The sequence below is a fragment of the Hypanus sabinus genome, unplaced genomic scaffold (assembly GCF_030144855.1).
Source record: "Hypanus sabinus isolate sHypSab1 unplaced genomic scaffold, sHypSab1.hap1 scaffold_1193, whole genome shotgun sequence".
NCBI classification, from domain to species: Eukaryota; Metazoa; Chordata; class Chondrichthyes; order Myliobatiformes; family Dasyatidae; genus Hypanus; species Hypanus sabinus.
The window spans coordinates 34,403-60,620 of NW_026779254.1; the positions used below are offsets into that span (position 1 = coordinate 34,403).

General features: G+C 45.7%; 1 non-coding gene across 1 annotated transcript; it reads right to left on the bottom strand.

Moving 5' to 3' along the window:
• Positions 1–23,853: 23,853 nt before the first annotated feature.
• Positions 23,854–23,926, bottom strand: trnav-cac (transfer RNA valine (anticodon CAC)). The gene has a single exon. It is a non-coding gene; the product is annotated as a tRNA-Val (tRNA).
• Between the last annotated feature and the right edge of the window lie 2,292 nt (positions 23,927–26,218).

Genomic DNA, 26,218 nt, shown 5'->3' on the forward strand with positions numbered 1-26,218 from the left:
TTAACCATATAGCCATATAACAATCACAGCACAGAAACAGGCCATATCAGTGCTCGTAGTCCGTGCCGAACTCTTAATCTCACCTAGTCCCACCTACCAGCACACAGCCCATAACCCTCCACTCCTTTCCTGTCAATATACCTATCCAATTTTACCTTAAATGACACAACTGAACTGGCCTCTACTACTTCTACAGGAAGCTCATTCCACACAGCTATCACTCTCTGAGTAAAGAAATATCCCCTTGTGTTTCCCTTAAACTTCTGCCCCCTAACTCTCAAATCATGTCCTCTCGTTTGAATCTCCCCTACTCTCAATGGAAACAGCCTATTCACGTCAACTCTGTCTATCCCTCTCAAATTTTTAAATACCTCGATCAAATCCCCCCTCAACCTTCTACGCTCCAATGAATAGAGACCTAACTTGTTCAACCTTCCTCTGTAACTTAAGTGCTGAAACCCAGGTAACATCCTAGTAAATCGTCTCTGCACTCTCTCAAATTTATTGATATCTTTCCTATAATTCGGTAACCAGAACTGTACACAATATTCCAAATTTGGCCTTAACAAAGCCTTGTACAATTTTAACATTACATCCCAACTTCTGTACTCAATGCTTTGATTTATAAAGACCAGCGTTCCAAAAGCCTTCTTCACCACCCTATCTATATGAGAGTCCACATTCAGGGAACAATGCACTGTTATTTCTAGATCTCTCTGTTCCTCTGCATTCCTCAATGCCCTACCATTTACCCTGTATGTTCTATTTGGATTATTCCTGCCAAAATGTAGGACCTCGCACTTCTCAGCATTAAACTCCATCTGCCAACGTTCAGCCCATTCTTCTAACCGGCATAAATCTCCCTGCAAGCTTTGAAAACCCACTTCACTATCCACAAAGCCGCCTGCCTTAGTATCATAGGCATACTTACTAATCCAATTTACCGCCCCATCATCCGGATCATTTATGTACATTACAAACAACATTGGGCCCAAAACAGATCCCTGAGGCACCCCGCTAGTCACCGGCCTCCATCCCGATAAACACTTATCCACCACTACTTCTGGCATCTCACATCTAGCCACTGTTAAATCCATTTTATTACTCCAGCATTAATACCTAACGACTGAATCTTTTTAACTAAGCTTCCATGTGGAACTTTGTCAATAGCTTTGCTGAATTCCATATAGACTACATACACTGCCTTACCCTCGTCAACATTCCTCGTAACGTCTTCAAAAATTTCAATAAGGTTTGTCAAACATGACCTTCCACACACAAATCCATGCTGGCTACTCCTAATCAGAACCTGTCTATCCAGATAATTATTAATACTAACTCTAAGAATACTTTCCATTAATTTACCCAACACTGATGTCAAACTGACAGATCTATAACTGCTAGGCTTACTTCTAGAACCCTTTTTAAACAATGGAACCACATGAGCAATACACCAATCCTCCGGCACAATCCCCGTTTCTAATGACATCTTAAATATCTCCGTCAGAGCTCCTGCTATTTCTACACAAACTTCCCTCAAGGTCCTGGGGAATATCCTGTCAGGACCCGGAGATTTATCCACTTTTAATTTTCTTAAAAGCGCCAGTACTTTCACCTGTTTAATTGTCATAGGTTCCATAACTTCCTTACTTGTTTCCCACACCTTAGACAATTCAATATCCTTCTCCTTAGTGAATACCGAAGAGAAGAAATCATTCAAAATCTCTCCCATCTCCTTCGGTTCCACACATAGCTGACCACTCTGATTCTCTAAGGGGCCAATTTTATCCCTCACTATCCTTTTGCTTTTAATATAACTGTAGAAACCTTTCGGATTTACTTTCACCTTATTTGCCAAACCAACCTCGTATCTTCTTTTAGCTTTTCTAATCTCTTTCTTAAGATTCCTTTTACATTCTTTATATTCCTTGAGCAATTCCTTTACTCCATGCTGCCTATATCTATTGTAGACATCCCTCTTTTTCTGAACCAAATTTCTAATATCCCTTGAAAACCATGGTGCTCTCAAACCTTTAACCTTTCCTTTCACCCTAACAGGAACATAAAGATTCTGTACCCTCATAATTTCACCCTTAAATGACCTCCATTTCTCTATTACATCCTTCCCATAAAACAACTTGACCCAATCCACTCTCTCTAAATCCCTTCGCATCCCCTCAAAGTTAGCCTTTCTCCAATCAAAAATCTCAACTCTCGGTCCAGTCCTGTCCTTCTCCATAATTATATTGAAGCCTATGCTATTGTGATCACTGGACCCGAAGTGCTCCCCAACACATACATCTGTTAGCTGACCTATCGCATTCCCTAACAGGAGATCCAACACTGCCCCATCTCTAGTCGGTACTTCTATATATTGTTGCAAAAAACTATCCTGCACACATTTCACAAACTCTAAACCATCCAGCCCTTTTACAGAATGAGCTTCCCAGTCTATGTGTGGAAAATTAAAATCTCCCACAATCACCACCTTGTGTTTACTACAAATATCTGCTATCTCCTTACACATTTGCTCTTCCAACTCACGCTCCCCGTTAGGTGGCCTATAATACACTCCTATCAGTGTTACTGCACCTTTCCCATTCTTCAATTCCACCCAAATAGCCTCCCTAGAGGAGCTCTCTAATCTATCCTTCCAAAGCATGATGTGGTCATTCGGTTATGACCCCTCCGTTCTCGGCTGGACCGTTCTTCCGTGGAGGACTCGTCACTCTGGTGTGAGTGGACACAGACACTCAAGCCCCCACCGGTCCTGCAGTCACACTGTGAGTGTGACATATCCTGATTCGGTCCTCCAAGCCCCCACCTTCCTGTGGGTGCACAACACTCGGTCAGTGTTCCGTGGCGTGTCTGCCGGTGTCTCAGTAGACCCTTCTTTTATCTCCCCTGATGGGGTATCAGCCAACCATCAACTGACCATGTCCATCAAACTGTCACTCCCTCCTGTCTAGATAGATAGATATCTGATGGATAAGGGAATCAAGGGATATGGGGACAAGCCAGGGACTGGGTATTGATAGTGAATGATCAGCCATGATCTCAGAATGGCGGTGCAGACTCGAGGGGCCGAATGGTCTACTTCTTTACCTATTGTCTATTGTCTATTGTCTCAGCAGACCCGTCTTTTATCTCCCCTGACGGGGTATCAGCCATCCATCAACTGACCATGTCCATCAAAATGGCCACTCCCTCCTGTCTCAGCAGAACCGTCTTTTATCTCCCCTGACGGGGTATCAGCCATCCATCAACTGAACATGTCCGTGTCCATCAAACTGGCCACTCCCTCCTGTCCCACCTGGCATCACTCTGCTGTGTCAGCAGGGATCCACACAAACAGGCCAAATGTCCTTGGCGTTAAAGTCAAAAATTAGCGAAGAAGCCATAATACTAAATCATCCATTTTAATCCTTGTCTCTCTCACTGCCATCTGCAACATGATATCTCCCCCTTCTTCATCTCTCTCTCTCTCGTAAAGGGGTCGGCCATTTAGAACAGAGATGCGGAAAAACTTTTTCACCCAGGGAGTGTGGTGGATATCTGGCATGCTCTGCCCCAAAGGGAAGTGGAGGCCAAGTCTCTGCATTCAAGAGAGAGTTAGATAGAGCTCTGATAGATAGAGGGGTGAAGGGTTATAGGGAGAGGGCAGGAATGGGGTACTGATTGTGTATGATCAGCCATGATCACAGTGAATGGCGGTGCTGGCTAGAAGGGCCGAATGGCCTACTCCTGCACCTACTGTCTATTGTCTATTGTCTACTGTTAGCAGCATAGTTCAAAGGTGGGTCGACTCTGGACAACATCTCCAACTGTTTTTCTCATCACCCATAACACCTCCACCCTTAAAAGAATTTTTACCGGCGGGAAAATTCAATAGTAGGGCACATTACAGAATCTAATATAATACAGATGCAGTCATTAACTAACAGAGTAACACAGATATAATTTCAAATCTAACATCTAGATAAACAATCAGCAATTACATTGTCAATTCCCTTTACTTGTTACATTTTGATATCAAATTCTTGCAACATCAGACTCCAAACTAACAACCGTGTATTGTTATTCTTCATGTTAGTCAAGAACACCAATGGGTTGTGATCAGTATAAACTATCAATGGCTTCTGTGCCGGACAAATGTAAATTTCAAAATACTGTAACGCCAGAACAAGTGACAGTAATTCTTTTTCTACAGTGGGATAATTTCTCTGGTGCACATTGAACTTCCTAGAGAAATAAGCCACTGGGTGTTCAATTTCGTCTTCAGATCTCTGCAGCAGGACTGCCCCTGCGGCGTCGTCACTTGCGTCGGTTGCCAGGGAGAAGGGTTTCGAAAAATCAGGTGCTTTTAACACAGGGTGGTTACATAATATAGTTTTCAGCCTCTCAAAGGCTTCTTGTCAAGGGTTGCTCCACACAAACTTTTCACTCTCTTGAAAGAGCTTTGTAAGAGGGAGGGCAATATCCGCGAAGTTCTTACAAAACTTCCGACAGTATCCCACCATCCCGAGAAACCTTCTCAGTGCCCTCTTATCAGTCGGCACGGGAACGTCAGAAAAAGCCTGTACTTTCGCCTGCACAGGAGCCAGCTGCCCCTGTCCCACCACATACCCCAGGTATGTGACCGTGGCATAGCCAAGCTCACTTTTGGCTCGGTTCACTGTGAGAATGGCTGCAGACATCCGTTTAAATAGTTCCTCCCACAGCCTCAATGTAATCGTCCCCCGTATCACTCCAAACCACTAAATCGTCAATGTAAGCCCCTGTGTTCTTTAATCCTTTAATCACTGAGTCAATCATTCCTTGAAATGTCCCTGGAGCATTTTTCTTTCCAAAAGGCAAGACATTGTACTCATATATCCCTGATGGAGAGACAAATGCTGAAATTTCTCGAGCCCTGTCATTTAAAGTAACACACATATATCCTTTTAGCAAGTCAATCTTGGTGATTTATCTCGCCTTACCCAATTTATCAATGCAATCATACACCCTGGGGATAGGGTAAGCATCAGTCTTTGTGACGGCATTCACCTTCCTGTAATCTGTACAGAACCTTACACTACCATCAGGTTTCGGGAAAACCAGACATGGAGATGCCCATGCTGAGGAAGATTCCCGGATATTACCAGCAGCTAACATATGTTCAATTTCTTTTTCCACTAGCTTGATCTTTTCCAAAGTCATCCGATGAGGGGACTGCTGAATAGGCTGGGCTGAAGTTACAATAACATCATATGTTGTTCCCTCGCATCTTCTCGGAACGTCTGGACATAAATCTGCATTGCAGTTAATTAGCTTTGTCAGCTGCTCCCATTGTCCAGGCTTCAAATGACTGACCTTATCAGCAAAGTTGGCCAAAATAACAGAGTTCACTAGTCTGGTGGGCACTAAGTTTATCTTTTCAAAACGTTCGGGCCCCTCCTTATCAATCCTTACTGCCTCATCAGTTTTCGTGACAGCACCGACCGGCGCGGGCTCTGCATTGTGATAACCTTTGAACATATTAACGTGTACTAACTGGCTCGGCTTTCTTCTATCAGGAGTCTCGATCACATAATTCAGTGAGTCTATTTTCTTGATCACTTTGGACGGCCCTTGGAATCTCCCCTGTAGGGGGTTGGTAACTACAGGGAACAGAGCCAAAACCTTATCGCCCACTTGAAATTCTTGTTCTCGGGCTCGTTAATCATACCATTGCTTCATTTTAGTTTGGGAGTCTTTGAGTTTTTTCTTTGCAAGGTCGCAAACCTTGTGGAGCCTCTCTCGAAACTTCAAAACATAGTCAATCATATTGACATGCACTGTCGGGCTAGACCATTTCTCTTTAAATAAGGTAATAAGGTTAGTGGGCCTATGACCAAAAACGAGCTCGAATGGACTGAACTCCAGAGATTCCTGAACCGTGTCCCTCATCCCAGTCTCGAGTGTTTTCCTGACAGCATGTTTTAATCATGGTCGTTAAAGTTGCGTGGAATCTTTCCAGCGCCACTTAAGATTCTGCGTGGTATGCAGAGGCCAGAATTTGTTTAACTCCAATTTGAGTCTACATCTGCTGAAAAGTCAGGGACGTGAAGGTACTCCCCTGATCTGACTGTATCTCCGTAGGCAATCCTACCGTGGTGAAGAATTTAATGAGTGCCTTTATCACCGAGGGAGTTTTAAAGTTCCCCAGGGGCACAGCCTCCGGGCATCTAGTGACAGCACACATCATGGTCATCACGTACTGACCCCCCACTCGCAGTTCTAGGCAGGGGACCCACAAAATCCACCATGACTCGGGAAAAAGATTCCTCAAAGGCGGGTATCGGTCTAAGGGGTGCCTTAGGGATAACATGATTTGGCTTTCCTGCCACCTGACAGGTGTGACACCTTCTACAATAGTCGATAATATCCTTCCTCACATTCGGCTAGTAAAAATCTTTCATAACTCTATCTACTGTCTTCCTCACTCCCAAGTGTCCACCTAGGGGTATCTTATGAGCCAGGTTCAAAATTTCGTCCCGATAAACCTTCGGAACCACCACCTAGTTAGTGTACCACCGCCCAGTCCTCATCTAATGGCACCCTGGTTTCGACTGGTCCAGTTACCAGGTCACATTTCAGATATATCTTGTGCAAAGGTACGGACTCAGTCCCCTTTCCGATACCTTTTATCACATTTACCTCCCCAGTCTCGGTCTCAGCACCGAATTCTAACATCTTCCTTAGGATCGATGACTGACCAGCCCCAGTATCTCTCCAGATCAGCACTGAAACTGGAGTTTCACCCTCCTTCACAGATACCATCACTTCCGAAATAAACCTCTCACGCCCCTCTTGTGCTCTATCTAACCTCGCCTTCTTCATCGGGCTGTTAACCGGCTCAATGCAACCAGTCGGGGATGTCGTCATTCCGTTTCCTGTCTCCTTCCTCGGAGCAAGGTATTTAGATGCGATGTGACCAGCTTTCCCACAATTATAACACGTAAAGCTGGCAAACTTCCTTCCACCCTGCTTTTCCTCCTCCTTACCCTTTCCAGCAGCTCCCTGCTTATTCTCTGACATAGCCGGTGGGCTTTCTCTACCGTCCCTACCACCCCTCTGGTAGCTCTTATTTGGGGAAAATTTTATCTTGTGGGTTAAGGCGTATTCATCTGCTAGCTTGGCAGATTCTGATATGGAATTCTTCTTCTCGTTCAGGTATGTCCGGACATTATCCGGAACACAATCTTTAAATTGTTCGATCAGGATCAACTCTATTAAGCGATAGAGGTCCTCCTCCACCCCTTCTGCAGCGCACCAAGGGTCGAAGTAGACACACTTCTCGAGGGTAAACTCTGTGAACGTCTGATTCCACTGCTTCCTTCAGTCCCTGAACTGTTATCTATACGCTTCGGGTGCCAGCTCATAGGCCCAAAGGATAGCCAGTTTTGCTTCCTCATAATCCTCTGCAACCTCCTCAGACAACGCCGCGTATAGTCCTTGAGCCTTCTCCTTAATTACACTTTGTAACAACACCACCCACTTATCTCTAAGCCAATTCTGGTTGGCGGTCACTTTTTTAAATATGCAGGAAGTACCGATCAATGTCCGTTTCCTCGAACGGAGGTACCAACCTAATCTCCTGACTAACATTAAACTTTCCCCACGGTCTGCCCCGCTATCCACACGTTTCCATTTCTCCCTCTCGAACTGTCGCTGTTTTTCTGCTTCGTCCCTCTCCAACTTAATTCTCTCCAGTCGCATCTATTCTAGACGTAACTGGACCTCCCCTTTCCCTGCAGGAAAGTGTTCTAACACCTCCGCCTTGAATATCTGCATCGTGACATAATGTTCAGCTATCTTACGTTGTATCTCAGCCTTCGTCATCCCTTTCTTCACCTCCATGAGTTCCAAGGACTCCAGCATTTCCCACAACTCAGACTTTTTAACCGTCTTTAAACCCACAGGGTTCGGACTTGACAGACACTCGTCAACATCCATTTCTGTTGCCTGCCTCTCTGGTAATTCACACAACCAGATCAGATAAGGGAAATCTATCCAGATTCACCGGCACCCCAATTTGCGAATTCAAATCCCGAGACGATGCACCAATTTGTTACGTACCCCGTGACTGGGTTAACAGACCAGCAGAAAAGGAATGATACGTTGGAGTCTGGTGGTACCGTCACTAGAGGTGTTTGTTAGTAAAATAAGCAAAACAGTGTCAATAATGCAAATATACTTATAAAACAGGTTGGCAATAATAAACATAGAAGTGTAGGAATAATAATCAATAACAAGAAACAAGCTCTATCAATGTCTCGGGGTAAATGAATTGTCATAGAAGAATATAAAGTTCAGTTCAGTTCAGTTCGTGCTCAGGTAATTGTTGTTGTGTTGCAATGTTGGAGAGAGAGAGAGAGAGAGAGAGAGAGAGAGAGAGAGAGAGAGAGAGAGAGAGAGAGAGAGAGAGCTGCAGCAGGCAAACCTTCCGCAGTCTTCTTGTTCCGTTGTACGGTTGGGGGTCATCGGTTATGACCCTTCCGTTCCAGGCTAGACCGTTTTTCAGTGACTGACTCGTCACCCAGGCAAGGGCGGATGCACACAAGTCCCCACCGGTCTGCCTTCATCCACCGTGCTCCGGACCGATTCTCCTGAACCGATCCTTCAGTCCCCCACCTTCCTGTGGGTGCCCAACACTCTTTCAGTGTCCACTGGTCTGTCTATCTGTGTCTCCGCAGACCCGTCGTTTAACTCCCCTTGATGGTGTATCAGCCGTCCATCAACTCAAATGACCATGTCCATCAAACTCGGCCACTCCCTGCTGTCTCAGCAAGAATGTTAACGAGCAAAGAAGTGTCCTTGTAGCAAATAATTGTTTACCTTTCCATCAGTGAAGAAGCCATAATACTTAAATCATTCGTCTCTCTCTTATCTGTAGCAGTTGCCTCTACCCCTGTTCTTCATCTCTCTCTCTCTCTCATTAGCAACATAGTTCCCGGGGGGGGGGGGGGCGGGGGGGGGGGGGGTCAGCTCTGGACCACATTTCCATCTGGTTTGTTCAGCACAAATAGCGATTGTCCTTCGATACAGACGAATGCCATCGTCATCTTATGGTCTTATTGGTCAGTTATAAAGAAGCCAGTGCAGCCTTTCTGTTTTATTAGACGTTTGCAAAGATTAGGCACGTCATCTAACAAAATTATGTTTGATACGCGGTGGAGTGTAAACGATACTCAGGTTCATCAGCAATTTGTACCGCTCAAACCTCAGGACCCAACAACTATCCCTACTGCCCGCTACTAGTCACAGACTTATAAATCAGTCCCCGACTTCTCAATCGGTTTTCATTAGTCTCCGTTCCACGGGCAGACAGCAAAATCGCTCTTCCCCGAATCATTTTGTGCTTGCAGCGTTGGAGGAGATCTTCGGCCGCAGGAAACCTAACCTGGGATTCTTATTCCAAAAGGAGAGGCAGTCGGTAAACAAATTAACACTTAAACGGTGAAATCCCCTGCGCCGAATGTTGTAAGGTGTTGAGGGCGACTACCCCCGGGACACTGGTCAGATACAGTGTGGAGCTTTATTCATCACCCCCAAAGTGTGTCCCCAAACGGGAAATGTTAGGGAGTTGTGGTTACTGTGTCCGATATGCTCAGCAACGGAGAGACTTCTCACCTGATCCGGTTCATTGTGTGATACCAAACCCCACATGGTCACTCCGGGGTGGGAGGGCGGGGAAGGAGTGTGGTATCCATGGAATACTTCCAATAGTGTGATTGTTCCTGACCTGCTACAGAGGCTTGTGGGTCTGCTAATTAAAACCGAACAGGTGTCATTCACCAGTCTTCGTTTAACATGACAATAATACTTATGGATAGACCGCTCAAATGAGAATTTTTTTCCCCCAAAAAAATCATGGCATTTCACCATCGATTGCAAAGGATAACAGATTGGTTATTTCCCTCCTTCAGGTGTCTCCATTACGGGAATGAACAGAACTGTTGCCGCTCCAGTGGTACATCACTGGCCACACTGGTATCATCACTGCTTACTCGGACCTGTCAGCAACCACACAGATAATGTCCCTGCTTGTCCGGTTCCCTCTGTAACGCAATGTTATTGGGTCTCACTGCTGGACACAGAGAGAATGTCACTGCATATTCAGTATCCCCTCTGGCAAAATTTGTACTTTCGTAGCTCGTCCAGTCTGTTGATGGACATAGCGAAAATATCCCTCTTTATAAACATGTTTCTCAACGCAATCACACTGTCAGCGATGATGCCCAGTCATCTGATCACACTGACACTCGATATTGGCACACATTGGTCATGAATTTATTGGTCATTCCCGCTCCGTTGACAGCGAATAAAAATGCTGGCAATGCCAAAACTCACAAACTGCAGAATCAATACTTCAAAACTACAGCCATACATGGAACTCGTGATCGGCTGCAAAGAAGGAGATGACAGGCAGAATTTCCATCCCGTGGAACGTGTCGATTTCGATTGGAGTTTACCGGTAATACAGTTTAGAGGCAGTGGTGTGAGGACAATGTACCAACGATCGACCAAAATGACAGCAGAAAATAAAGACGTTGAACTTGCATTTTGTTACTATTTTAAAGAATGACCAGGTGGTTAGCGAAAATACTCTTTTTCTTTGTGTCATCATTTTGGGCCGTGCTTACATTTCGAGGCCACCAGAGAAAGAGAGTGATTTGCCGGCATATTTTTATTTTTGTATATCTAAATGAAATTCGGTGTTATTCATTTATTTTCAAGACGTCTTACGCTCATATATTTGCGGGCTCCGGGCTCGATGCAAACCGCGGCATTATTCAGTGGATAAAGAACATAATTTAAGAAAATAGGTGCGCCGTGTTGCTGATAATGGAACCATCGGAGAACATTAGAATATCGAGACGACATCATTTACAACTTTCACCCATGTTTACTAGACGATTAATACAGTTAACATTTGAACAAATGTATATTGTATGCTGCGATAAATATACAAGTTTTTGTGATTCCAAACAGGATGTGTAGCAACAACATCAAGGGTGAATTGTTGCACAATCCTAATCAGATTAATTACAGACAAGAAGCGACGTAGTGAATTCCTTATAGTATGGATACGTAGAACAAGCGAACAGATTTATTTTAGGAACATAGAAACGAAAAAACTACAGCATCACAAAGTTGTGCCGAACATATCCCGTTAGAAATTAATAGTCTTACCCATAGCCCTCCGTTTCTCTAAGTTCCACGTACCTATCTAAATAACCATATAACCATATAACAATCACAGCACGGAAACAGGCCATCTCGGCCCTCCTAGTCCGTGCCGAACTCTTAATCACACCAAGTCCCACCTACCCGCACTCAGCCCATAACCCTCCACTCCTTTCCTGTCCATAGACCTATCCAATTTTACCTTAAATGACACAACTGATCTGGCCTCTACTACTTCTACAGGAAGCTCATTCCACACAGCTATTACTCTCTGAGTAAAGAAATAGCCCCTCGTGTTTCCCTTAAACTTCTGCCCCCTAACTCTCAAATCATGTCCTCTCGTTTGAATCTCCCCTACTCTCAATGGAAACAACCTATTCACGTCAACTCTATCTATCCCTCTCATAATTTTAAATACCTCGATCAAATCCCCCCTCAACCTTCTACCCTCCAATGAATAGATACCTAACTTGTTCAACCTTTCTCTGTAACTTAAGTGCTGAAACCCAGGTAATATCCTAGTAAATCGTCTCTGCACTCTCTCTAATTTATTGATATCTTTCCTATAATTCGGTGACCAGAACTGCACACAATATTCTAAATTTGGCCTTACCAATGCCTTGTACAATTTTAACATTACATCCCAACTTCTGTACTCAATGCTTTGATTTATAAAGGCCAGCGTTCCAAAAGCCTTCTTCACCACCCTATCGACATGAGACTCCACCTTCAGGGAACTATGCACAGTTATTCCTAGATCTCTCTGTTCCTCTGCATTCCTCAATGCCCTACCATTTACCCTGTATGTTCTATTTGGATTATTCCTGCCAAAATGTAGAACCTCACACTTCTCAGCATTAAACTCAATCTGCCAACGTTCAGCCCATTCCTCTAGCCGGCTTAAATCTCCCTGCAAGCTTTGAAAACCCACCTCATTATCCACAACACCTCCTACCTTAGTATCATCGGCATACTTACTAATCCAATTTACCACCCCATCATCCAGATCATGTATGTATATTACAAACAAATAATGTCTCTTCAAAGACCCTATCTCCACCACCGTTGCCGGCAGCCTATTCCACGCACTCACCACTCTCTGCGAAACAAATCTTATCCCTGACATCTCCTCTGTACCCACACCCCAGCACCTTAAAACTGTGCCCTCTTGTGCAGCCATTTCGGCCCCGGGAAAATGCCTCTGACTATCCACACGATCAATGCATTTCATCATCGTTCACACCTCTATCAGGTCACCTCTCATCCTCCGTCGTTTCAAGGTAAACAGGCTGAGTTCACTCAACCTATTCTCATAAGGGATGCTCCCGATCCAGGCAACATCCTTGCAAATTTCCTCTTCAGCCTTTCCACATCTTTCCTGTAGTGAGGCGACCAGAACTGAGCACAAAACTCAAAGTGGGTTTTTACCGGTGTCCAATTGAGCTTCAACATTACCTCTCGGGTCCTAAATTCAGTTCGACGGTTGATGAAGGTCAATACACCGTATGCATACTTAGCCTGAGAGTCTACCTGCACAGCTGGACTCGGACCCCAAGATCCCTCTGATCCTTCATGCTACAAAGAGTCTTACTATTAATACTATATTCTGCCAACATATTTGACCTACCAAAATGAACCACTTCACACTTATCTGGGTTGGACTCCATCTGCCACTTCTCAGCCCAGTTTTGCATCCTATCAACGTCCTGCTGTAACCTCTGACAGGCCTCCACAGTATCCACAACACCCCCTACCTATGCGTCATAAGCAAATTTACTAACCTATCCCTCCACTTCATCATCCAGGTCATTTATAAAAATCACAAAGAGTAAGAGTCCCAGAACAGATCCCTGAGGCACCTCACTGATCACCGACCTCCATGCATTTTGTGAAAGATCTTGAAATAATTTGTAAATATTGCTGTAATTAGAGAAAATGAATAGAATAAAGTGGTCTCTGCAGATGGGGATTGAAGTGAAACACAATTTGATGAAGGTGCTTAAACTGTCCAGCAAGCGCACTCACCCACATCTGTCTGATTCTCTGGAGTATCACTACCTGGACAGGGATAGCACGACAGCTGACATAAAGCCGACACCCTGACTGTACTATTGAACTGTTTGAATGATTACGTGTCTGGTTTATTGCTCATATAGATACTTCCGTTATATAAGTTGAATGGTCTGCACCGCGCTTTGATTAACACGTCACTTGCCACTCTGATGTTATCACTGCTGCTGCTGCTGAAGATGATGATGATGATGAGCTGAGATGATGATATCATTTCTGGCAAAGATGACGGCGTCATTACTAATCCACGCCCATTGTTGACCATTATGATAATGTTTTCTCCTGCACAGTTGCTGACCAAAGTGATGATGTCGCAGCGTACGCTGGTCATTCACCGAAATGCAGTCCTAAGAAACCATATTTTAAATTTATCCTCTTTGTAGAATATTCAGCTAGTGATTTATACAAATCCGTGAACGATCGTTGCAGTCAGCTGATCGTCCATGAGCTAGATCAAAGAGATCAACTAAGTTCATACCTGTATTTTAGGCATTTCTGTTTCTCGTTGTTGTCTTCGAAGGCTTTACTTCTCGGCATTCGCATTGGCATTACTGCCGAAAGCGATAGCGCAAATAACAGCTCAAGTAAGAGTTAGACCAGATGTTCCTGTTCTGCAGCTGCACCGCCAACCACCAGTGCAGGGTCATAATCTTTCCCCTACATGGCTTTCCATTCCATGTCTAATTAAGTCGCTACCCCAATGCAAGTAGATTCCAGATTGTCAAAATGCAACTGATCCCATTTCGAGATGGATAAGCCACGTTAATTACAGTCCGAGGTTCCGGAGGTGCAGAATCGGGTAGGTTGGGCCGTCTTGGGGTAGACAGCTGGCTTGGGGTAGACCTTGAGGTTGTTAGGTGTGATCTTGAGGGACGGTGCCGGCTGGAGACGGTAAGTGACTGGGATGATGCGTTGGATTATCTTCAAACCGGAGAGAGAAAGTAGTTGTGCAGGGGCGGATATCAAGTGGACAGCCAGACAATTCCCCAAGCCTGTTAGGTCTAGATGGGCGGCAGAGCAATTGTCATGGCGGCAGTAGGCATAGATGGCAGCTGGAATGGCCCTCCATGTCCTCATCAAAGTACTGAGCAGCAGCGTACCAGGACTCTGGCTAACGGAACCTCCAACGCGGGCTCCTCCGCAGGGAACAGCGGAGGCTGGTAGCCAGGAAGACATAAAAGGGTGATATACAAGTTGCAGAGTAGGCGTATAGCCTGTGGGACTGCTCGGTGAAGAGAACATACTTCTTCCATGTGAAAGGTCAGAGACGGTATATCATTGAGAAACGCATGCAATTGCTGATTTGTTCATTCTGACTGACCGTTGGTCTGCGGATAATCACCAGAGGAGAACTCCACTGATGTCGGAGGAGGAAATAGAAGGTTCTCTGGATCGGAGACGAATTCGGAGCGTCGGCACTGCATACTGTCCTGACGGAAGCAATGGAGGTGTGCTAAATGTAGAGCTAAGATCACCGTCTCATCGGCTGACGGAAGCCTGGGTAGGACAATTAAATGGCCGGTTTGAACGACTGATCTACCACTCTCATGACCACGTGGCCCCATCAGAAGGTACTAATCCCATTATGAAATCCATGGCGATGAGTGAGTTTGAGCGTCGAGGTACTGCTGGGCACCGCAGGAGGTAACAGAGCCGCTGGTTGGACGCACTGAAGGCAGAGATCGATGAACTGACGTACATCTGCGATGATGGAAGGTTACGAGAGCCGGCGACGCATGCTCCAGAGTAAATCGAGAATACGTGGCGAAGTTAAGGAGGCTCTAAACGGCGAATCATTTGCTTGCATCTTCGGAAACAGTTCTATTTCCATCTTTAATGTCTTTATTCTTTTCCTTTCAGAATATTTTGAAGACCCTGTCGTGGAGTTACACGCTGACTTCGGTTCTTCGAGGAATGGGACCCGTTCTCGGCGTTTCAGGGCTGACCGTTTCTCAAACGACGCCGACAGGAATTAGTCCTGTTTATTTATTCTCCTTGCTTCCTGCTATTCAGCCAATCTTCTATGCACCATAGCATCTTTCAGTAATACCTATGGCGTTCTACCTTCTTTAGCACTCTCGTGTGTGGCATCTTGTAAAAGGCTTTCTGAAAATCCAATGAAACAACATCCATTGATCTCCGTTTATCTCATCTGCCTTTTATTGTTGACAAAGAATTCCAACAGCTTTCAGGCCGGACTTTCCGTAATTCGGCCGATTTTATTATGTGTCTCCATGTCACCGAGACCTCATCCTTCATAAAGGTTCGTCTTTTCAACTTCTGAGGTCAGGCTACCTGCCGTATAATGTTCTGTCTATTGACTATCTCTCTTCGTAACAAGTTATGTGGATTGACATTTCCTATATTCTAGTGATGTGGACTATTCCAAATTCCAATTGGTATTGAAAGTTCGCCGCTAATGCTTCCACAGTCTGGCAGATCCCTGTTTCGGAATACTAATGTCCAGATGACAAATTTAACTCCACATCTGTCAGCCTCCCAGGCTCCTTCTCCTCAGTAATAGCAACTTCTATGGCTTGATAGTCTCGTTCGACTGGCATACTGCTGGCGTCTCTCACGGTGGGAAAAGACAGGAGTTATTGAATTCGTCCGCTATTTCTTAGTTTCCTCATTCAGAGGAACGAGAGTTTATCTTGGTTATTGCATTAACAGAAACATACAAACGCCATATTTCTATTGTTGTCGCCTGTAACCGAAGCAATTTCCGGAGTGAAACAGAGCAAACCATGACGTTGCACCTTTGATGACGAAATCGATGGACGGCAAAGCCTTGGAATGGACCAGATGAGCAACAATCATGAAACCGAGAGATGAGCCGGAGAGCGTTTCCCAACAACGTTCACTGACTTCTCGAATCGTCTTTGAGATTTTGCAATTTTGTGTCAAGCTACCCACACCTCATCACAATTGGGATTTCACTTGAATGAAATCATGTTTATTTTTACCCTATCTGTTGGGCAATAAAACGTCAGCCTTGTGCAGCATTGAATATTCAATGTGCTGGATCGAGTATAAATGAATGACCGTGGAGATTCATCAGCTCAGAGTTTCTTCAGCGAGATCGCGGGCGGCTGGAAGACAGGCTGAATCTCACACGGCATGATTGAAACATTTTACCGTGTGAGAAAGATATATTACCTGATCGTTTCCGTTATCGGTGTTCCTGGTAAGGACAGAGGCGAACTAACATTTGCAGATTTGTGTGCACAGTACTTGGACTCGGTCAATTTCCGAAAGCGTTGTGATGCCGGTGTATCAGTGAGTGCGGTGCAGACACTGCGGCCAAACTGCGTGTTCGTTCAGCAGTCCCCTTGCAGTGCCCTCGGCTGAAAATAAACCGGTAGCTTGAAGAGATGTAGAGCGGTAGATTTGGGAAGTGGATTCATGCAAGACAGTTTTGAGTTATCAATGGAAATTCGCTGGCAAAGTAAACTCCAATAGTCCATCGTGACCGGTACCTTTACGGCCTCGTTGGTGTTATTTCGTATTGATCAAGCAATGTGCTTCAAATTCAATTTTAAATGTATTGCGCTGTTTTTAAGGAATTGCTGCAAGTTTGAATGGAACGGGTAAAGCAAATCACCGGCGGGATTCAGGGGAGACCGGTAAACATCGTTTGTGATTCAAACTCTGAAACATCGGGAGCATAGAAAATTCAAATCAGGGTCTGTGGGTGTTTTACTGTAACACGGTTAGTTTGCACATTCTATTTTTCGTGTAGTGGGGTGGGAGTTAAGAGCCAAACCAGCGGTGTTTGTTAAAGGTCAGACGGCCTGTGTTACATGTGATACTCGGCTCAAAAACGAAAATAATTTAGAATAATCTGCAGTGTTTTGAGGCAAACTCCAAAGGAGAAACTGCTGCGAAGCATCTACATTGGCGTTGCTTCAGAAATTAGATGCTTTAACCACCAAATGAAAGATGTCTAAAAAGTCCAGAATATTTAAAAAACGAAACTGGGAATTTTCTGATACAATGAGAAGGAACCGCGGATAAGAGCAGTTGTAGAATTTAAAAGAAGCGAGCCTCTGGGTGGGGGAGAAAGGAGAGTCGAGGAGGAGACGAAGACATGCGAACAGGTGAAATCAACGCTTTGAATTTTGTAAACCGTCCGAGGCGGAGGGAGAGGGACTCCGCCGTATGGAGAATGTGTCAGGAAAGGGGGATCTGAACACAACCCCTGAGAAAGTTGCCGAGGTATCCAGCCTTTACACATCAGTCGAAAAACTGATGGCAGGAGATTTATATTTATTTCTCCAACGCACACTCAGCGATCAGTTGACAATGCATCCTTCCCAAACGCAGCTCTTTATCCAGTACAGAAAACTGTTACCTTTCACCCAGCAGGCACGCGTGTGTGGCATCTGCGTCTCCCGCTTTGCAACCTTTAAACCTCCAGAAATGAAAAGAGTCCAAAGTTCCAGCTTGTCTCTGCCCTGAGACCCACGGAACGGAGAGACAGTAATTCACTCTTTCTTTTTGCTGTTCCCTCAGTGAATTTAGTGGCGATTGCGATCCTGTCCCGGGGAAAGTGCGGCATCTCTACCTGCACCACTCGCTACCTGGTAGCCATGGCGACGGCGGATCTACTAACCATCATCTTTGCGGTCATATTTTGGCGAGTCAGTTATTATTACTTCCCCGGGACTTTCCTGGACATCACCCCCGTGTGCAGTGTGATCTCTGCCCTGGGAGAGGCAGCCACTGACTGTTCTGTCTGGTTCACCGTCATGTTTACATTTGATCGGTTTGTCGCCATCTGCTGTCAGAATCAGAAAGCAAAATATTGCACCGGGGAAACTGCCGCTGTGGTTCTGACAACAACCGGCGTCCTGCTCTTTTTTAAGGATGTCCCCTACTTCTTTCGATATCGTCCTTTGATAGTGATCGACAATATACCCTGGGACTGTATTACAAAGCCGGGCTACTATACGGACCCCGGGTGGGTGGGATATGACTGGTTTACCACAGTTCTAACGCCATTACTCCCTTTCCTATTAATACTACTGTTCAACGCTCTGACAGTCAGACACATTTTAGTGACGAGTCGCGTCCGTAAGGGGCTGAGGGGTCAGAGCAAGGCGGAGAACCGCAGTGACCCGGAGATGGAGAGCAGGAGAAGGTCTGTGGTTTTACTTCTCACCATCTCCGGAAGCTTCATCATCCTGTGGTCAGTAAAAGTTGCCGAATTCCTTTATTACACCATCGCCGGATTGGATCAGAATAATTACAACGATTCGGAATACATATTTCAACATACTGGAGACATACTGTTGGTGTTCAGTTGCTGCACAAACACTTTTATTTATGGAATAACTCAGAGCAAGTTTAGAGAGCAGTTCATCAATGCTGCGAAACAGCCGCTCATGTCAATTATTCAACTAATTAATAAACAAGCTATTTAAGTTCTTCTCAGAGGCAATCACAGTGTTGTCCATCTGCACACTGTAGAACGGGCTGTCACAGGAGAGTGGGGTTGCAGGGAGCATAAAACTGGTTTCGTGCCCGAGCGACACAGCACGGGAAAAGACCCACAGCCCGCGACGCCAACCCCCTACGAGTTATTAAACTCATTAAATTTATTTTCCTCATTTTTCCCCATGTTCCCGTTTTCCTTACCGCCATCCTTCTTTTAATAATGTATCCCTCATCACAACGTAAATACGCAACACTCAACTGACCTACAAAACCGTTGCATCTCGGCGACGGAAAGGAAACGAGTCTCCGAGCGGAAATACTGCATTCATCCGGAGATGGGGCGGAATTCACTGAGCGCCCGGTGATCAGATCGGGACCGGCTCGGATTGCTCAGATTGCTCAGGCAGCACCGCAGAGAGAGTTAGCTGATGGTATCCAACATCCGCACGTCTCTCAGTTCTCAGTCCGCTGGCAATATCCACGTCTACCGATATCCTAACTTCAACTGTCGAGTTTACCTGTGTTCAGTGCGATGGTATGAAATTTTAGCGGTGTTCTACTCACAATATTCTGCTCAAAGTCGAATTATCATCTGAAGCGAGTCAATTTCTAAAGGTTATTGCCTGAATTTATGAGGAAGGAACCTTCCTTCTTTGTTTCCCTGGGTGTACTTTACTCAATAACAAAGAGGTGTAATGACCGCAATGTAGCAGAAGCCACCGATAGGCAATTTAGTAAGGCTGTGTGTGAAGGCCCGATGGTTGATTCAGACAATCTATTGACATGGGATAAAACAATTAATCCACAGGATATCGGAATAGAAGTAGGCCATTCGTTCCATCGAATTATTTCACCTATCCTTTAGTGGGTGATCTGTTCCTCAACCTCAATCTCCTTCCTCCAATAAGCCGTTAGCAACCTCTCCAATCAAAATATTTAAACCCCTTTCTTCACTGGACTCAGTGACTTGGTCTCCACACATTCCGAGGCAGCAAATTCGAGTCCCCTGGAAATGAGTTCCCGCATTGCATTTGCCTTCATAACTCCGAAATAACCTGCAAGTTAGCCTTCAGGGAATCTAGAACAAAGACCCAAAAATCCTTATGTATTTATCACTCCTGAATTTTCTTCAGTTAGAAACGTTTCGACACATTAACCTTTCATTCCGAAGTGTATCCCTCATACGTCCATACACTGAATTCCACCTGCACTTGGCTCACTGTGTCAAACTCACTGCAAGTCAGCGATACTACTTCTCTCTGCAGGTAAATCCTGCCCATCCGAATCCCATCCATTAGCCGACTCTCTACTGCTGTAAAGCTGTCCAACCAGTAGTTCCCTGGCTTGTAGCTTGCTTCCCTTATATAAGGACACAACATTAGCTGTCTCCCGCACTTTCAATACATTAGGTTCTGATAAGGATTGGACAAGGATGGACCTCCACGGGAGGATTGTGGGATAGATGGCAGGAATGTTATACCAGGGCACACAAATCCCTGAAATACCCGGCAAGGAGAATTGATTCCAAACAATTTCTTTATTGTTTATTACAGAATATCAGTCTGGTGCTTCCGCTCCTTCCCCACGCCCATCCGCTTTTCCCTGGAATCCCCTCTCACCCTGCCCCCCCCTCCCCACTCTCAGACTACAATTGAAATCAACGTATGAAACAGGTTTATCATCACACACATATGCCATGATTTATTTTCGGCAGCAGTACAGTGCGAATATAAAATTACTACAGTACGGTGCAAAAGTCGGTGGCACCCTATGTACATATGCTCAAGAATTTTGTACAGTATTTTAAAGGCAGTATTTCACGTTTCTCTTCTAAAATTTTTAAAAAAAGGAATATTCATGGATCTACTAAAGTGCTGCCATGACCCTTTTACGTCACAAGGACCTGTTTTGATCCAAGCTGCCTGTATCTGGACATATCTGTTTATTTCTTCCATGACCATTGCCAAATGAACTGCCCTAATTTTGTCATCACTGCCCTTGATTCGAACAGGAACATTCTTCCACTGTTTTCCTAAAGGCTGCACACTTTCCCGGCGTCATTTGCGATTTCCTACCCCATGCCACCTAAACTACGGTCCGCGCATTTAAGGTCTTAGACTTTAATGTCTGCGTATCAGTTCTATCTGTTCTGTCTAAACACCTGTAAACCAGCAGAGTGATGGCCATCGGTCCCAAGCAACTTCCACGCTAACACATCAGCCAATCGAACAAACTCATTCCTTCAACGGTGATCGAATTCAACCATTTGACTTTTAGTATCATTTTTATTTAACCTCACAAAGCATTCCTGGGAGCAATGAACGCACTTCAGCCAATCGAAGTTGTTGACGCTTGGGCAGTCCCGCGCAGTATTTCGGAGATTAAATTCATCAAGTATTACACCCTATTATTTTTAATGTATCCTCCCCTTACCTCCCTATATACATCTATCTCTACATCCTGCTAATGATTGGGCGTCCTGTTGTGTTTTTTTGTACCTTAGGCCATTACATCTAAATAAACAGTTTGCTCGTAGTATTGAGATTTACAACAATATTCATGAGGAGACGGTTCTCGGGATCCAAGTTCACACCGCATTGAAAACGGCTACACATGTTGGCAGGGTGGTAGAGAAGGCGCTGTGGGATGATTGCATTTATCAGTCGATGAATTGACTATTAGGGAATCGACAAATTTCTGACGATTCATTATAAAATTATCATTAGGCTACATGTGAAGTATTGCATTGAGGTCTGGCCTCTGTATTTCAGTTAGGATATGGGGAGTCTGATAACGGCGCCGGTGATGTTTTCCAGATGATGCCTGCATTAAAAAACATGCGCTTTCGACGATTTTGGACAAAATTAGGTTTCGTTTTTTTGTATAACCGAGTGGATTTATAGATTTATGAGATTCAGAGTCATGGTTAGACCAGAGAGTCAGTATCAGTCCGACAGGTTTGAAATGACTATTACCAGTGTGCATGCATTGAGGTTTGTAGGAGGAAATTTCACAGGTAATTTATGTCTCTCATTCCTCGGTGCCCTCGTCTGTTTTTCGTGGATGTCAACGGACAGTAAGATTTTCCGATTGTATACTGTAGACATTCTCTGATATTTAACCCGAACCCCTTGAACCATTTTGTTAAATATTCTGGATTGTGTTCTGCATTTACTTATTTATCCTTCCCCGTTTGGGATTCTCGTTTCCCTTGACCCAGTTCCGAGATCAGCGCTCATGAAACTATTGATACAAAACACCGCACCAGACATGCTGAAGGGAATGGAAAAGGGAAGCCAATGCAAAACAAGGCTGGAGAACAGTGTGATTCATCAGGGCTGGTACAGTCCTAATCGGAAAAAAGAGACCAAACCGGCGAATGAGAGACAATCTTATGACTAGTGACTAGAAATGGGCGACGTGGACTCATGATATATCGAGGCAAGGGTACAGAGGCAGTTCGCTTCGCATAACGATAGTAAAATTCGGGACGTCGGAGTTTAATTCCGGCTTCCTCCGTGAGAAAGATTATATGTTCCTTCCTATTCGGCATGGGATCCTCGGGAGTCTCTGATTTTCTCTCACAATAAAAAGACTTTCCTCTTATTAGGTTCATTGATAATTCTAAATGTCCCAGTGGTTAGGCCAGGGTTAATAGGTTAGTTAATACGTTGGCTCGGGTTAATAGGTTGGTTGCTGGGCAAAACGGTCTCATGGGTGACGTTATATAAGATTTGGTGAGGCCTAATTTGAGTATCGTGCGCAGATTCGGTTATTTTTCTACAGGAAAGTTATACACGAGGTTCAATGAGTACAACAACATTTCACAAAGATATTGACTCGCATGGATTTATTGATTATAGGGAAAGTTTCAATCGGTTAGGACTGCATTCTTTGCAAAGTAGAAGATAGAGAGGAGATTTGGCAGAGGTATTGAAAATCATGAGGGCACAGATGCGGCAAATACAAAAAAAAAGTTTTCTCCACTGTGGTTCGTGGGAACTACAAACAGATGTGATGGGGTAAATTTGAAAGATAAGAAGTTCAAGTGGGAAGAAGTGGGGGATGTTCTTCACTCAGAGGATCGCGAGGGTGTGGAATGAGCTGTCGGCACAAGTGGTGTATACGTGCTCGATCTCAACGTTTGAAAATTTCGGATAGGTACATGGATTGTAGAGATGTTCCCGGTGCATGTTAATCAGAGTAGGCAGTCTGAATACTTTCGGCACGGCCTTGTTTTTACATTGTTCCTTCTCCATGACTGATGTTATCGGCACAAGAAAGTGGGGTAAAATTAGAGGGGTAACAGGAAAATGATCGCGGTTTATATTAGAATCCAAATCTCTGCGGTATTGAAAAAGGCGAGAAGGTAACCGAAGATTAATATAATGCCGTAAATACCGGGCGCTGGCAGATTCGAGTCCTGAATAATTTGGGTGTTAATGTTACCAACTGTTTTCACCGCGGCTTAAACTGTAAGAAGCACAAGTATTTGCGCGGCTGACGTGGGGTGGTTGTGGTGCTGCTCGCGACAGAGAAAACAAAGAAAAACAGAGAGATTGAATGCGTGTGTGTGTGTGTGTGGGGGGGGGGGGTGAGTGAGAGATAGAGAGAGAGGAGAGGCAGACGGAAAAGGTGGAACCTAGAAGACCGTGGCGGAGAATTTGAACAGAGTCTGTATGGTGGGACTAGGAAGGGGTGGAATACAGGGGGTTGGAAAAAGAAAGCAATTTAACATGTTAAAGTAGGTTTAAAATTTTGCAGCACTCGGTTATTCTTCCTGATGTTAGTCTCAATGACAACATTTGAGATGTGAGCTCCGTTGAAACCACAGTGCATCCTCATGCGACAATACATGACAATAGGTTTGAAGGCTAATTCTCCCGTTACGCAGTGTACGTTATCCACGAACCTCCTTAGGTTTAAATCCGTTTATATTCGACTGGAAATTATATATAATTTCTACTAATTCTTCTTTCTTTAAGTTACCTTTGCCAGGTTTGAAATACAATGCGCTACTGCTAGAAAAGCAAATGTTCATTATATTTACACCTGGATGCCCATGACAGTAAACTTGAACACAAACTGAAAAGTTGTATCTCAAGTTCATTTGAAGCAATGAAACCCAAACAATGTTTCTGCCCAGGATTGTACTGGGGACCTTTCGCGTGTGAAGCGAATGTGATAACCACTACACCACAGAAACCGTGCAAAGCGCTCAGTGCTTTGCGCTCTTGAGCAATGACCCGAGACATCCCCTCCCCGCCCTGCTCTGAAGTACAGCAATAAGAACAAAACATTGCCCACTGTTACTTTCCGTTTTCAGTAACACGTATTAAATAGTTGAGGACTTTATTCCCTAGAATATGGGTATAGGTAGAGTGTTACAAAGACGTGGCTGTGGAACAAACCTAAGTGCTGAACACGGGCGAGGAATGGGTGACAAGGCAGTGTTTACCCGGGGTCTTGGTTTCAGTACAGAATTCAGAAACGATGCTCGACTTAGAACTGATCGTCCTAAGAACCATGGGGTGAGGTTACTCAAACACGAGTCAACCAACGATCTGGCAGCTCCTTGTTGTGGTCACAGGATTTTTACACTGCATTTGCTGATGGAAAGCAGGTGTTCGTAGTTATTGGAACCTGGGAATGATTGGGAACTAAACGAGGTGATTGAGGCACAATTCCTGAGGAACATAGCCATGTAGGCGATTGCCAGAAGAGATCTAGACAGAACCCCCCCACCCCCCGCCAACAGGAGCCTCCCGCCGATCCTCCAGGCCTGTCTGGATGGTTCCGATTAGAGTCCTGGATGACGGAAGTGTCTCGGGGAAAGTAACGGGGGAACCAGGAACTCTCTTCAGGACCGTACCTTTCCAAGTCCACCAGGTATTGGAGACACCTGCCCCGACGGCGCACATCAGTAGTCGTCGTTCAGTGTATGCCGGATTGTTGTCGATGAGACGGACAGGTGGGGGAGTCTCAGCCGGGGGACACATGGGGCTGACGGAGACTGGTTTTCACTGAGACACATGAAAAGTTGGGTGAATGCGCATGGACCTTGGCAATTTCAGGCGGACCGCTGTGGGATTGATAACCTTTCCAGCCTTGAATGGTCCCAGGAAGCGGGGGGCGAATTTCCTATGTTCTCTTTTGAGCGGGATGCCCTTGCAGGAAAGCCACACCCTCTGCCCAGGTTGAAAGCTCCGGTGCCGGAGTCCGGTGTCGGTTGGCTGTTTTCTTATGTTGATTTGTTGATCTGAGTTGGGCCGCGCGTGTTTTCTTCCAAATCTTACGGCACCGGTCTATATGGTCCCGAAACGACGGTACCGCAATCTGTTCTTCTTGCGCGGAGAACAGCGGGTGTTGGTACCCAAGGGATCACTGGAACGGAAACCTCCCAATGGCAGAGCTCACCATAGAGTTGTGGGCGTACTCAACCCACGGGAGGTGATGGCTCCAGATCTTGGTTGATCCTTTCCGTCTGCCCGTTCGACTGGGGGTGGAAGCCGGATGACAGGCTGGCCGATGCACCTAAGGCCTGACAGAAGGCCTTCCATAGCTGCGAGATGAACTGGGGACCTCGATCGGAGACGATGTCCGCGGGGATTCGTGGAGGCGGAAGACGTGGCGGACGAGAAGATCTACGGTTTCTTTAGAGGAAGGGAGTTCAGGGAGGGCCACAAAGCGCAACGCCTTGGAGAATCGGTCTACCACAATGAAGACAGCTGTGTTTCCGTGGGAGGGGGGTCGACCGGTGAAGAGGTCTAGGGCGATGTGTGACCAGGGACGACCAGGAACAGCTAGAGGACGAAGAAGACCCGCGGGTCGTCGATGAGAGTCCTTTCCTCGGGCACAGATGGAACAAGCCGAGACATAGGAATGGGTGCCCCCTCCGTGGACGGCACCCAAAAGTGCTTCCTCAGGAGAGCCAGGGTCCGATCACTCCCGGGGTAGCAGGTGAACCGGGTGTGTGCCCCCATTGGAGAACCTGAGGCCTGACGGAGACCGGCACGTACAGGCGATCGCCGGGTCCGTTACCAGGGTCCGATCACTCCCGGGGTGGCAGGTGAACCGGGATGTGTGACCCCTTTGGAGAACCTGAGACCCGATGGTGACCGGCACGTACAGGCGATCGCCGGGTCCGTTACCAGGTTCCGATCACTCCCGGGGTGGCAGGTGAACCGGGTGTGTGCCCCCATTGGAGAACCTGAGGCCTGACGGAGACGGGCACGTACAGGCGATCGCCGGGTCCGTTACCAGGGTCCGATCACTCCCGGGGTAGCAGGGGACCGGGATGTGTGCCCCCATTGGAGAACCTGAGGCCTGACGGAGACGAGCACGTACAGGCGATCGCCGGGTCCGTTACCAGGGTCCGATCACTCCCGGGGTGGCAGGTGAACCGGGATGTGTGACCCCATTGGAGAACCTGAGGCCTGACGGAGACCGGCACGTACAGGCGATCGCCGGTTGCATTCCCTGGGTCGGCTTCGTCCCG